The sequence below is a fragment of the Mercurialis annua genome, linkage group LG5 (assembly GCF_937616625.2).
Source record: "Mercurialis annua linkage group LG5, ddMerAnnu1.2, whole genome shotgun sequence".
Taxonomy (NCBI): Eukaryota; Viridiplantae; Streptophyta; class Magnoliopsida; order Malpighiales; family Euphorbiaceae; genus Mercurialis; species Mercurialis annua.
In genome coordinates this window covers 38,123,672-38,138,145 of record NC_065574.1, presented here as the reverse complement: position 1 = coordinate 38,138,145, position 14,474 = coordinate 38,123,672, and the positions used below count along the sequence as shown (strand labels likewise).

Genomic DNA, 14,474 nt, shown 5'->3' with positions numbered 1-14,474 from the left:
TTTAGCAATTTAAGCCAAACGCTTACAAACTTTACGAAATAAAACCAAACTTTTCAAATTTTTAGAGATTTAAGCCAAACGTTTACAAACGTTACGATATAAATCCAAATGTTTCTCCTTTTTAACAATTTAAGCCAAACATTTATTAACGTTACGAAACAAATCCAAAACATTTCACATTTTTACCGATTTAAGCCCAACGTTTACAAACGTTACAAAACAAATTCTAACATTTAAAACATTAAGAAACAAATCAAAACGTTTCACCTTTTTAGAGGTTTAAGTCAAACCTTTACAAACGTTACGGAACAAAAATAAACGTTTCACCTTTTTAGCAATTTAAGCCAAAATGTTTAAAACGTTGCGAAACAAATCAAAGCGTTTCACCTTTTTAGCAATTTAAGCCAAACGTTTACAAACATTACGAAAAAAATCCAAACGTTTCACCTTTTTAGCGATTTAAGCCAAACATTTACAAACGTTACGAAACAAATCTAAACGTTTTCCAATTTTAGCGATTTAAGCCAAACGTTTACAAATGTTACTAAACAAATCCAAACGTTTCACCTTTTTAGTGATATTAGCAAGCCTTTTATAAACGATACGAAACAAAACCATAGGTTTAAAACGTTACGAAACAAATCCAAACGTTTCACCTTTTTAGCAATTTAAGCCAAACGTTTACAAACGTTACGAAACGAATTTAAGCATTTATCCTTTTTAGCAATTTAAGCCAAACCTTTACAAACATCATGAAACAAATCCAAATGTTTCCCCATTTTAGCAATTTACGCCAAACGTTTAAAACATTATTAAAAGAATCTAAATGTTTCCCCTTTTTAGCAATTTAAGCCAAACATTTACAAATGCTTCGAAAAAAATCCATACATTTCACCATTTTAGCAATTTAAGCCAAACGTTTACAAACGTTACAAAACAAAGCCAAGCGTTTCACCTTTTTAGCGATTTAACCCAAACGTTTACAAGCATTACGAAATAAATCTAAATGTTTCGCATTTTTAGCGATTGAAATCAAACGTTTACAAATGTTACGAAACAAAGCTAAACGTTAAAAACTGTTACAAAACAAATCCAAGCGATTCAACTTTTTAGCAATTTAAGCCAAACGTTTACAAACGATATGAAAAAAATCCAAACGTTTCACCATTTTAGTGATTGAAGCCAGACATTTACAAATTTTTAGTGATTGAAGCCAAACGTTTACAAACGTTGCGAAACAAATTTATACGTTTCCCCTTATTTGCAATTTTAGCCAAACGTTTACAAACGTTACAAAACAAATCCAAACGTTTCCCCATTTTAGTGATTTATGCCAAACGTTTACAAACGTTACGAAATAAATCCAAATGTTTCACCTTTTTAGCGATTTAAGCCAAACGTTTACAAAAGTTACGAAACAAATCCAATTGATTCCCCATTTTAGCCATTTAAGCAAAACGTTTATAAACGTTACGAAACAAATCCAAACGTTTCACATTTTTAGCGTTTAGTGCCATACTTTTACAAACGTTTAGAACCAAAACGGAACATTTAAAACGTTACGAAATAAATCCAAACATTTGTTATTTTAAGAGATTTAAGCCAAACCTTTACAAACATTACGGTACAAAACAAAACGTTTCACATTTGTTGCAATTTAAGCCAAACGTTTATAGACGTTACGAAACAAATCAAAATGTTTTACCTTTTAAGCGATTTAAGCCAAATGTTTACAAACGTTACGAAACAAAAATAAACGTTTCACCTTTTTAGCGATTTAAGGAAAATGTTTACACACGTTACAAAATAAATCCAAACGTTTCACCTTTTTAGCGATTTAAGCCAAATATTTACACACGTTACAAAACAAATCCAAACGTTTTACCTTTTTAGCGATTTAAGCCAAACGTTTATAAACGTTTCGAAACAAATCCAAGCGTTTCACCTTTTTAGCGATTTAATCCAAACGTTTAAAAACGTTACGAAACATATCCAAACGTTTCACCTTTTCAGCTATTAAAGCCAAACGTTTACAAACTTTACGAAATAAAACCAAACCTTTAACCTTTTTAGCTATTTAAGCCAAATCTTTAAAATGTTACGAAATAAATCCAAACGTTTACAAACATTACGGAACAAAAACAAACTTTTCCCATTTTTAGGAAATTAAGCCAAACGTTTACAAACGTTACGAAACAAATCCAAACGTTTCACCTTGTTAGCGATTGAAGCTAAATGTTTACAAACGTTACGAAACAAATTCAAACGTTTCCCCATTTTAGCGATTTAAGCAAAACGTTTAGAAACGGTACGAAACTTAACCAAGCGTTTACAAACGTTACGAAACAAATCAAAATGTTTACAAACCTTACCAAACAAATCCAAAAGTTTCACCTTTTTAACGATTTAAGCCAAACGTTTACAAACATTACGAATAAAATCCAAACGTTTCACCTTTTTAGCGATGGAGGCAAAACGTTTACAAACGTTAAGTAACCAATCCAAACGTTTCCCCATTTTAACGATTTAAGCCAAACGTTTATAAAAGTTACGAAACGTTTTCATAGGTTACAAAACAAATCCACATGTTTACAAACGTTACAAAACAAATCCAAACGTTTCCTATTTTTAGCGATTTAAACCAAAAGTTTACAAACGTTACGAAACAAATCCAAACGTTCCCCCATTTTAGCTATTTAAGCCAAACGTTTACAAAGTTACGAAACAAATCCAAAAGTTTCAACTTTTTTGCGATTGAAGGCAAACATTTACAAACTTTACGAAACAAATCCAAATGTTTCACCTTTTTAGCGATTGAAGCCAAATGTTTACAAACATTACGAAATAAATGAAACGTTTCACCTATTTAGTGATATCAGCCAAACGTTTACAAACGTTACAAAAAAAATCCAAGCGTTTCACCTTTTTAGCAATTTAAGCCAAACGCTTACAAACTTTAAGAAATAAAACCAAACGTTTCAAATTTTTAGTGATTTAAGCCAAATGTTTACAAACGTTACGATATAAATCCAAATGTTTCTCCTTTTTAGCAATTTAAGCCAAACATTTATAAACGTTACGAAACAAATCCAAACGTTTCACCTTTTTACCGATTTAAGCCAAACATTTACAAACGTTACAAAACAAATCCTAACGTTTATGACGTTACGAAACAAATCAAAATGTTTCACCTTTTTAGTGATTTAAGTCAAACGTTGAAAAATGTTACGGAACAAAAATAAACGTTTCACCTTTTTAACTATTTAAACCAAACGTTTAAAACGTTGTGAAACAAATCCAAGCGTTTCACCTTTTTAGCAATTTAAGCCAAACGTTTGCAAACATTACGAACAAAATCCAAATGTTTTCCCTTTTTAGCGATTTAATCCAGACGTTTACAAACGTTACAAAACAAATCCAAACGTTTTCCAATTTTAGCCATTTAAGCCAAACGTTTACAAATGTTACTAATCAAATCCAAACGTTTCACCCTTTTAAGGATTTAAGCCAAACTTTTAAAAACGATACGAAACAAAACCATTCGTTTAAAAAGTTACGAAACAAATCCAAACGTTTCACCTTTTTAGCATTTTAAGCCAAACGTTTACAAACGTTACAAAACAAAGCCAAACGTTTACAAACGCTACGAAACAAATCCAAGCGTTTAACCTTTAGCAATTTAAGCCAAACGTTTACAAACGTCATGATACAAATCCAATCGTTTTCCCATTTTAGCAATTTAAGCCAAACGTTTAAAACATTACGAAAAGAATCCAAACGTTTCCCCTTTTTAGCAATTTAAGCGATACATTTATAAATTCTTCGAAACAAATCTAAACATTTCACCGTTTTAGCAATTTAAGCCAAAGGTTTACAAACGCTACAAAACAAATCCAAGCGTTTCACCTTTTCAGCAATATAAGCCAAACATTTACAAACATTACGAAACAAATCCAAACGTTCCACCTTTTTAGCGATTGAAATCAAACGTTTACAAATGTTATGAAACAAAGCTAAACGTTAACAAACATTACAAAACAATTCCAAGCGATTGAACTTTTTAGCAATTTAAGCCAAACGTTTACAAATGTTACGAAACAAATCCAAACCTTTAAAACGTAACGAAAAAAATCCAAACGTTTCCCCTTTTTAGCGATTTAAGCGAAACGGTTACAAATGTTACAAAACAAATCAAAACGTTTCACCTTTTTAGCGATTTAAGCTAAACGTTGACAAAAGTTATGAAACAAAACCAAACGTTTCACCTTTTAGCAGATTAAGGCAAATGTTTACAAATGTTACAAAACAAATCCAAATATTTCACCTTTTTAGAGATTTAAGGCAAACGTTGACAAAAGTTATGAAACAAAATCAAACGTTTCACCTTTTTAGCGGTTTAAGACAAACATTTACGAAGGTTACGGAACAAAAACAAGTGTTTCACATTTTTAGCGATTTAAGCCGAACGTAAACAAATGTTACGGAACAAAACCAAACGTTTCACCTTTTTAGCAATTTAGGCCGAATGTTTACAAACGTTACGAAACAAAGCCAAACGTTTGATATTTTTAGCGATTTAAGCCAAACGTGTACAAACGTTACAAAACAAATCAAAACGTTTCACCTATTTAGCGATTTAAGCCAAACATTTACAAACATTACGAAACAAAACCAAACGTTTCACTTTTTTATTGATTTAAGGCAAACGTAACAAAACAAATCCAAATGTTTTACCTTTTTAGCGATTTAAGCCAAACGTTTATAAACATTACGAAAAACAAACCAAACGCTTCACCTTTTTAGCGATTCAAGCCAAAAGTTTACAAAGGTTACGAAACTAATCCAAACGTGTCACCTTTATAGCAGTATAAGCCAAACGTTTACAAACGTTACGAAACAAATCGAAACGTTTTACCTTTTTAGCAATTTTATCCAAACGTTTAAAATGTTACGAAACAAATCTGAACGTTTCACCTCCTTAGCGATTTAAGCCAAACGTTTACAAACGTTACGAAACAAATCCAAACGTTTCTGCTTTTTAGCAATTAAAGCCAAACGTTTACAAACTTTACGAAAAAAATTCAAGCGCTTCCCCTTTTTAGCAATTTAAGCCAAACATTTACGAACGTTACGAAACAAATCCAAACGTTTCACCTTTTTAGTGATTGAAGCCAAACGTTTACAAACTTTACGAAACAAATCCAAACGTTTTTAACATTACGAAAGAAAACCAAACGTTTCTCATTATTAGCAATTTAAGCCAAACGTTTACAAACGTTCCGAAACAAATCCAAGTGTTTCACATTTTTAGCGATTAAGCCAAAAGTTTACAAACGTTACGAATTAAATACAAGACAAACGTTTACAAATGTTACGAAATAAATCCAAACGTTACATCTTTTTAGCGATTTAAGCCAAACATTTATTAACGTTATATAAAAAAACAAACGTTCCACATTTTTAGCGATTTAAGTCTAACGTTAACAAACGTTACGAAATAAAACCAAACGTTTCATCTTTTTACTTATTTAAGCCAAACATTTACAAACATTACAAAATAAATCCAAACGTTTCTCCTTTTTAGCGATTTAAGCCAAACGTTTACAAGAGTTATGAAACAAATCCAAACGATTCACCTTTTTAGCAATTTAAGTCAAACGTTTGCAAACGTTACGAAACAAATCCAAATGTTTCACCTTTTTTAGCGATTGAAGCCAAACGTTTACAAACATTACGAAATAAATTAAAACGTTTCACCTATTTAACGATATCAGTCAAACATTTACAAACGACACGAAAAAAATCCAAGCGTTTCACTTTTTTACTGATTTAAGACAAACGTTTACAAATGTTACAAAACAAATCCTAACATTTAAAACGTTATGAAACAAATCAAAATGTTTCACCTTTTTAGCAATTTTAGCCAAACGCTTACAAACTTTACGAAATAAAACCAAACGTGTCAAAATTTTAGCGATTTAAGTCAAACGTTTACAAACGTTACGGTATAAATCCAAATGTTTCTCCTTTTTAGCAATTTAAGACAAACGTTTACAAAGGTTACGAAACAAATCCTAACGTTTCACCCTTTTACCGATTTAAGCCAAACGTTTACAAACGTTACAAAAAAATCCTAACATTTAAAACGTTACGAAACAAATCAAAATGTTTCACCTTTTTAGTGATTTAAGTCAAACGTTTACAAACGTTTCGAAACAAAAATAAACTTTTCCTCTTTTTAGCAATTTAAGCCAAACGTTTACGAACATTACAAAAAAAATCCAAACGTTTCACCTTTTTAGCTTTTTAAGCCAAACGTTACGAAAAAAATCCAAACGTTTTCCAATTTTAGCGATTTAAGACAAACGTTTACAAATTTACTAAACAAATCTAAACATTTCACCTTTTTAGCAATTTAAGCCGAACTTTAACAAACGATGCAAAACAAAATCATACATTTAAAACGTTACGAAACAAATCCAAACGTTTTACCTTTTTAGCAATTTAAGCCAAACGTTTACAAACGTTACAAAATAAAGCCAAACGTTTATAAACGTTACGGAAAAAAATCCAAGCGTTTCCCCTTTTTAGCAATTTAAGCCAAACGTTTACAAACGTCACTAAAAAATCCAAATGTTTCCCCATTTTAGCGATTTAAGACAATCGTTTAAAACATTACGAAAAGAATCCAAACGTTTCTCTTTTTTGGCAATTTAAGCCAAACATTTACAAATGCTACAAAACAAATCCAAACATTTCTCCTTTTTAGCGATTTAAGTCAAACGTTTACAAACATTACGAAACAAATCCAAACGTTTCACCTTTCTAGCAATTTAAGCCAAACGTTTACAAATGTTACGAAACAAATCCAAATGTTTCACCTTTTTAGCGATTGAACCCAAACGTTTACAAAAATTACGAAATAAATCCAAAAGTTTCACCTATTCATCGATATCAGCCAAACGTTTACAAACGTTACGAAACAAATCCAAGCGTTTTACCTTTTTAGCAATTTAAGCCAAACGCTTACAAACTTTACGAAATAAAACCAAACTTTTCAAATTTTTAGAGATTTAAGCCAAACGTTTACAAACGTTACGATATAAATCCAAATGTTTCTCCTTTTTAACAATTTAAGCCAAACATTTATTAACGTTACGAAACAAATCCAAAACATTTCACATTTTTACCGATTTAAGCCCAACGTTTACAAACGTTACAAAACAAATCCTAACATTTAAAACGTTACGAAACAAATCAAAACGTTTCACCTTTTTAGAGGTTTAAGTCAAACCTTTACAAACGTTATGGAACAAAAATAAACGTTTCACCTTTTTAGCAATTTAAGCCAAACGTTTAAAACGTTGCGAAACAAATCAAAGCGTTTCACCTTTTTAGCAATTTAAGCCAAACGTTTACAAACATTACGAAAAAAATCCAAACGTTTCACCTTTTTAGCGATTTAAGCCAAACATTTACAAACGTTACGAAACAAATCTAAACGTTTTCCAATTTTAGCGATTTAAGCCAAACGTTTACAAATGTTACTAAACAAATCCAAACGTTTCACCTTTTTAGTGATATTAGCAAGCCTTTTATAAACGATACGAAACAAAACCATAGGTTTAAAACGTTACGAAACAAATCCAAACGTTTCACCTTTTTAGCAATTTAAGCCAAACGTTTACAAACGTTACGAAACGAATTTAAGCATTTATCCTTTTTAGCAATTTAAGCCAAACCTTTACAAACATCATGAAACAAATCCAAATGTTTCCCCATTTTAGCAATTTACGCCAAACGTTTAAAACATTATTAAAAGAATCTAAATGTTTCCCCTTTTTAGCAATTTAAGCCAAACATTTACAAATGCTTCGAAACAAATCCATACATTTCACCATTTTAGCAATTTAAGCCAAACGTTTACAAACGTTACAAAACAAAGCCAAGCGTTTCACCTTTTTAGTAATTTAACCCAAACGTTTACAAGTATTACGAAACAAATCTAAACGTTTCACATTTTTAGCGATTGAAATCAAACGTTTACAAATGTTACGAAACAAAGCTAAACGTTAAAAAATGTTACAAAACAAATCCAAGCGATTCAACTTTTTAGAAATTTAAGCCAAACGTTTACAAACGATACGAAAAAAATCCAAACGTTTCACCTTTTTAGTGATTGAAGCCAAACATTTACAAATTTTTAGTGATTGAAGCCAAACGTTTAGAAACGTTGCGAAACAAATTTAAACGTTTCCCCTTTTTTGCAATTTTAGCCAAACGTTTACAAACGTTACAAAACAAATCCAAACGTTTCCCCATTTTAGTGATTTATGTCAAACGTTTACAAACGTTTCGAAATAAATCCAAATGTTTCACCTTTTTAGCGATTTAAGCCAAACGTTTACAAAAGTTACGAAACAAATCCAAATGATTCCCCATTTTAGCCATTTAAGCAAAACATTTATAAACGTTACGAAACAAATCCAAAAGTTTCACATTTTTAGCGTTTTAAGCCATACGTTTACAAACGTTTAGAACCAAAACGGAACATTTAAAACATTACGAAACAAATCCAAACATTTTTTATTTTAAGAGATTTAAGCCAAACTTTTACAAACGTTACGGTACAAAACAAAACGTTTCACATTTGTTGCAATTTAAGCCAAACGTTTATAGACGTTACGAAACAAATCAAAATGTTTTACCTTTTAAGCGATTTAAGCCAAATGTTTACAAACGTTACGAAACAAAACTAAACGTTTCACCTTTTTAGCGATTTAAGGAAAATGTTTACACACGTTACGAAATAAATCCAAACGTTTCACCTTTTTAGCGATTTAAGCCAAATATTTACACATGTTACGAAACAAATCCAAACGTTTTACCTTTTTAGCGATTTAAGCCAAACGTTTACAAATGTTTCGAAACAAATCCAAGCGTTTCACCTTTTTAGCGATTTAATCCAAACGTTTAAAAACGTTACGGAACATATCCAAACGTTTCACCTTTTCAGCTATTAAAGCCAAACGTTTACAAACGTTACGAAATAAAACCAAACGTTTAACCTTTTTAGCTATTTAAGCCAAATCTTTAAAATGATACGAAATAAATCCAAACGTTTACAAACATTACGGAACAAAAACAAACTTTTCCCATTTTTAGGAAATTAAGCCAAACGTTTACAAACGTTACGAAACAAATCCAAACGTTTCACCTTTTTAGCGATTGAAGCTAAACGTTTACAAACGTTACGAAACAAATTCAAACGTTTCCCCATTTTAGCGATTTAAGCAAAACGTTTAGAAACGTTACGAAACTTAACCAAGCGTTTACAAACGTTACGAAACAAATCCAAATGTTTACAAACCTTACCAAACAAATCCAAACGTTTCACCTTTTTAACGATTTAAGCCAAACGTTTACAAACGTTACGAATAAAATCCAAACGTTTCACCTTTTTAGCGATGGAGGCAAAACGTTTACAAACGTTAAGTAACCAATCCAAACGTTTCCCCATTTTAATGATTTAAGCCTAACGTTTATAAAAGTTACGAAACGTTTTCATAGGTTACAAAACAAATCCACATGTTTACAAACGTTACAAAACAAATCAAAACGTTTCCTATTTTTAGCGATTTAAACCAAAAGTTTACAAACGTTACGAAACAAATCCAAACGTTCCCCCATTTTAGCTATTTAAGCCAAACGTTTACAAAGTTACGAAACAAATCCAAAAGTTTCAACTTTTTTGCGATTGAAGCCAAACGTTTACAAACATTACGAAACAAATCCACAAGTTTCACCTTTTTTGATATTTAAGCCAAAGGTTTACAAACGTTATGAAACAAATCTAAGCGTTTCACCTTTTTAGCAATATGAGCCAAAAATATACAAGCGGTTCGAAACTAATCCAAACGTTTCACCTTTTTAGCGATTTAAGTCAAACGTGTACAAACGTTACGAAACAAATCCAAACGTTTCCCCATTTTCGCGGTATAAGCCAAACGTTTAAAACATTACGAAACAAATCCAAACATTTCACATTTGTGGCGATTTAAGCCAAACGTTTAGAAACGATATGAAACAAATCCAAATGTTTCCCCATTTTAGCGAATTAAGCCAAACGTTTACAAACGTTATGAAACAAATCCAAACGTTTCAACTTTTTTGTAATTGAAGCCAAACGTTTACAAACATTACGAAACAAATCCAAACGTTTCACCTTTTTTGGTATTTAAGCCAAAGGCTTACAAAAGTTACGAAACAAATCCAAGCGTTTTCACCTTTTTACCAATATAAGCCAAACATTTACAAGCGATACGAAACAAATCCAAACGTTTCACCTTTTTAGCGATTTAAATCTAACGTGTACAAACGTTATGAAACAAATCCAAACATTTCCCCATTTTAGCAATTTACGCCAAACGTTTAAAACATTACGAAACAAATCCAAACGTTTCCCCTTTTAAGAGATTTAAGCCAAACGTTTACAAACGATACGAAACAAATTCAAACGTTTCACCTTTTTAGCGGTTAGAGCAAAACGTTTACAAATATTACGAAACAAATCCTAATGTTTCACTTTTTTAGCAATTTAAGCCAAATGTTTACATTCGTTACGAAACAAAACCAAACGTTTAAAACGTTACGAAACAAATCCAAACGTTTCATATTTTTAGCAATTTATGCCAAACATTTACAAATATTACGAAACAAAACCCATCGTTTACAAATGTTACGAAACAAATCAAGACGTTTAACCTTTTTAGCAATTTTAGCCGAACGTTTACAAACGTTACCAAACAAATCAAAACATTTCCCTTTTTTAGCGAATTAAGCCGAACGTTTACAAACGTTACGAAACAAATCCAAACGATTCACCTTTTTTAGCAATTTAATCCAAACGTTTATAAACGTTACGAAAGAAATCCAAACGTTTCCCTTTTTTACCGATTTAAGCCAAACGTTTACAAACGTTACGAAACAAAACAAAACGTTTCACCTTTTTAGAAATTTAAGCCAAATCTTTTCAAACGTTATGAAAGAGAACAAAACGTTTCCCCATTTTAGCAATTTAAGCCAAACGATTACAAAAGTTACGAAACAAATCCAAACATTTCACCTCTTTAGCGATTTAAGCAACACTTTTACAAACTCTACAAAAAAAATCCAAACGTTTCACCTTTTTATCGATTGAAGCCATACAGAAACAAATCCAAACGTTTAAAACGTAAAGAAACAAATCCAAACGTTTCACCGTTTTAGCGATTTAAGCCAAACGTTTGTAGATGTTACAAAACAAATCCAAATTTTTCCCCATTTTAGCTATTTAAGCCAAACGTTTTCAAACGTCATGAAACAACTTGTAATACCCCGTATTTTTCTTATTATTATTTTTGAAATATTTTAATTTTTAATTTTAATTTTATTTTCCATCGAGGTTTAGGTAATTTATTTTTATTATTATTAAATATTTTATTTGACTCGTTCGTTGATTCAGTCGTGTTTCGATTCGTATTTGATTTGTATTATTAAATCTTAAAAAAAATGGAAAATTAGATATATTTTTGCATGCATGTAGAGAGCAAAGTATTTGCTCTATTTCTCAACGTATATTTGGCCCATTTATTGAGTACATGGACAAAAAGAATAAAAAGCCCATTTCACCTTGTAATTCTTTATTATACGCAATAGCTGCTACTCCCTTATTTTCCATTCTTTCACTTTCTCTTATCATATAATACTTGATTCTGTTTTCCTATTTTTCTAAAATAAACCCTAGCCGCTATACGCTCTGAAATTTTCTGATCCATCATCTTCATCATTCCCTTCCATCCTAAGCTTCGAGATCATTAAACGGTACGTACAACCTCTCCGTGTTAGCGCCGTGACGGTTCACCGTTTTGAAATTTTGATAACCGTTAATCATCGTTGATGCCACTTTTATTGATATATTTGCTGCCGTTTTCTTGACTTTGGTAGACATGAATCTTGTTTATTGTTAGGCCGTTCATCTCACGTCTTATCCGAGTCTTAACGTCGTTGAATCGTCTAGCCTCGTTGCTTCGAACGGTACGTCGATTTCTTGATTTTGCCGTGGTTATGTAGGCTGCCCTCCTTCCTTTTACTGCTACCTTTTATGTTGCTTGGTAGCTGTGGTGATTGCTCGTAGATAGGGGGTCAAGCCAATCGGGCTTGCGTGTTGTTTCTGTTCGGTGAATTGCTAATGTTATTTGTAGGGATTTCATTATTTTTAGTTCAGTTCATGACTGCCATGTTTGAACTCCTTTAACTTGCCATATTGATTATACTACTGTTCATAGCTTATGTTTGTGATAATTTCTTATTTTTAGGGCAACATGAATTGAAGGCAATAGTTTTAGATGCTAATCGCTGTGGCCATTTTGATTTCAAATTATTAATGGTTGTCATGGGTTTAATTCCATTTGGGTCCTTTAAATTGATTATTACTTCATAATTGGATTAGTTCTTGTTTTGCTTAATCAAAAGTTTGATTGATTAAATTCTAATTTGAAACCGAACTTTTGATCATCGATTAGGTCGTTAAAATGCGAATTATTTTAAATCTGAAATTAATATTTATTTTATTACATTCTGAATTGATTTGGTAATTATAATTTAAAAAGCGAATTATTTATATTTTATATATTTACTCGGGTAATTATTATTTTGGAAGTATTTGCTTAACGTGCCAAATTGGCTAATTATAAAAATTTAGCTTTTAGATTATTTTCTCCATTTATTTTAATTTATTTTTCTTAACTTATTTTAGTTAAGTAATTTGTCAGTAACTTTGGTTACTTGGATCTTAAGATATTGAGTTCCGTTTTAAATACTGATTTATTATTTTATCAAATTGTTATTTTGGGAATTATAAATTATGGGTTATATTTTTGATAAAATATTTTGGGTCGGGTTAGACTTGGGTCACCCGACATGTGAGGTAGCTTGGTAGTTATCGGTAACTCGGCTGACCCATTATTTAGAATTTAAATTAATTTATTATTTAAATTATATTTAAATAATATTTTCTAAACTGGATTTTAAGCGGGAAATCAATAGACTTGATTTGTTTATGGCTTATTTATTATTCGAATATTGTGATTACTCTGATTTGGATTTACCTTGACTTGTTGTTGTGCTAGTCCTATGTGGTGTCTAGTACTCTCTAGAGTTAGGGTTTGTTTTTAATAACGATTTTATACTTTGTCTAGACTCGTCGACTGTTCGTACTTCAGAGGCGAATAAGTCAGGGTTCACGTGGAATAGCAAGCAGTGAGTTTATATCTCTATTTACCTCTTTATTAAGCAAATATTATATTTTGTATATGTATATGTATAAACAGCTTTCGAACTATTTTTCTGCATTGTGGACTTGATTTGGAACGTGCTACTCGATGGGCATCATCGGGACTGCGTGCGCACCGGTAATGATTATGGTATTGAGGTAGGTTTGAGATACGTCTCACCTTAGTGAGGGCACCGGTGGAAGATACGTTTCCTGGGCTCACTATTTATTAAGTGATAGTCGGGGATCGGTTATTGAGATACGTCTCACCGACACGACAATGGATTTAGAATTGTGGTTTAGGGTTTCATTGATAATCCATAATGAAAATGTTTTATTAAACGTTTTAAAGGTTTTTAACTTAATAAATGTAAATGGTTATATAAACTCTACTCAGTAAATCTGACCCCGTTGTTTTCCCAAATTTTCCAGGTTTATGATTTGAGCTTTGGTCGATCTCCGTTTCTTCATTCTCGGAGGTTCTTTATTTATTTCAAAAATAAAGTGTCGAACTATTTTAAACTCTTAGACCGCAGTAGTAGTTTCATATTATTCATGTCTTAGTCTTACGTTTATAGTTTTTGACTATTGTTGTTGGATTTGTCCAACTATTACTTTATCGCTTTTGGCATGATTACAGTGTTTATATTATATTGCCATACTGTTGGAGATTTTTCTGAGATAAGCGTACTTTAAACATATATTGCTTTATGTACTGCTAGATTAGGCTGAAGTCTCGGTTGCCCCCGAGCATGTGGTTTTATGCAGGTACATTGTTTAAATGTTATAAATTGTTTATCCGCAAGGCTAGCTACGGGTTTTGGTACAACCATACCCATACCCTAGCGCCGGTCACGATTCATGAAAATGGGTCGTGACAAACTTGGTATCAAAGCTTTGTTTTCAAACCAAGGCCTTATGCATGTTATTGTTATGTGTTTTTGGCATGATAAATTGATGTCGTGTCTTAGGAACTACTGCGGAATTAGGATTCGTGTCTTGTCTTTTAAAACGTCATCATTTGTTTTCAAACCTTCAGCATACATCCTATAGGTGGTGTGTGTCAGTCCTTATTTGGTATTGATGCTTTGGTTGACAATTTATTTCACTTGGATGTTAATTGCTGTGCTTTATAATGTTGAGATTATTTCACTTGGGTGAT

At 31.5% G+C, this 14,474-nt stretch overlaps 1 long non-coding RNA gene across 1 annotated transcript; it reads left to right on the top strand.

Annotated features, from left to right (window-relative positions):
- The first annotated feature begins 11,609 nt into the window (after positions 1 to 11,609).
- On the top strand, positions 11,610 to 13,946 carry LOC126680494 (uncharacterized). The gene is made up of 3 exons (XR_007641187.2): positions 11,610 to 11,862; positions 13,239 to 13,299; positions 13,745 to 13,946. It is a non-coding gene; the product is annotated as an uncharacterized LOC126680494 (long non-coding RNA).
- Positions 13,947 to 14,474: the final 528 nt, after the last annotated feature.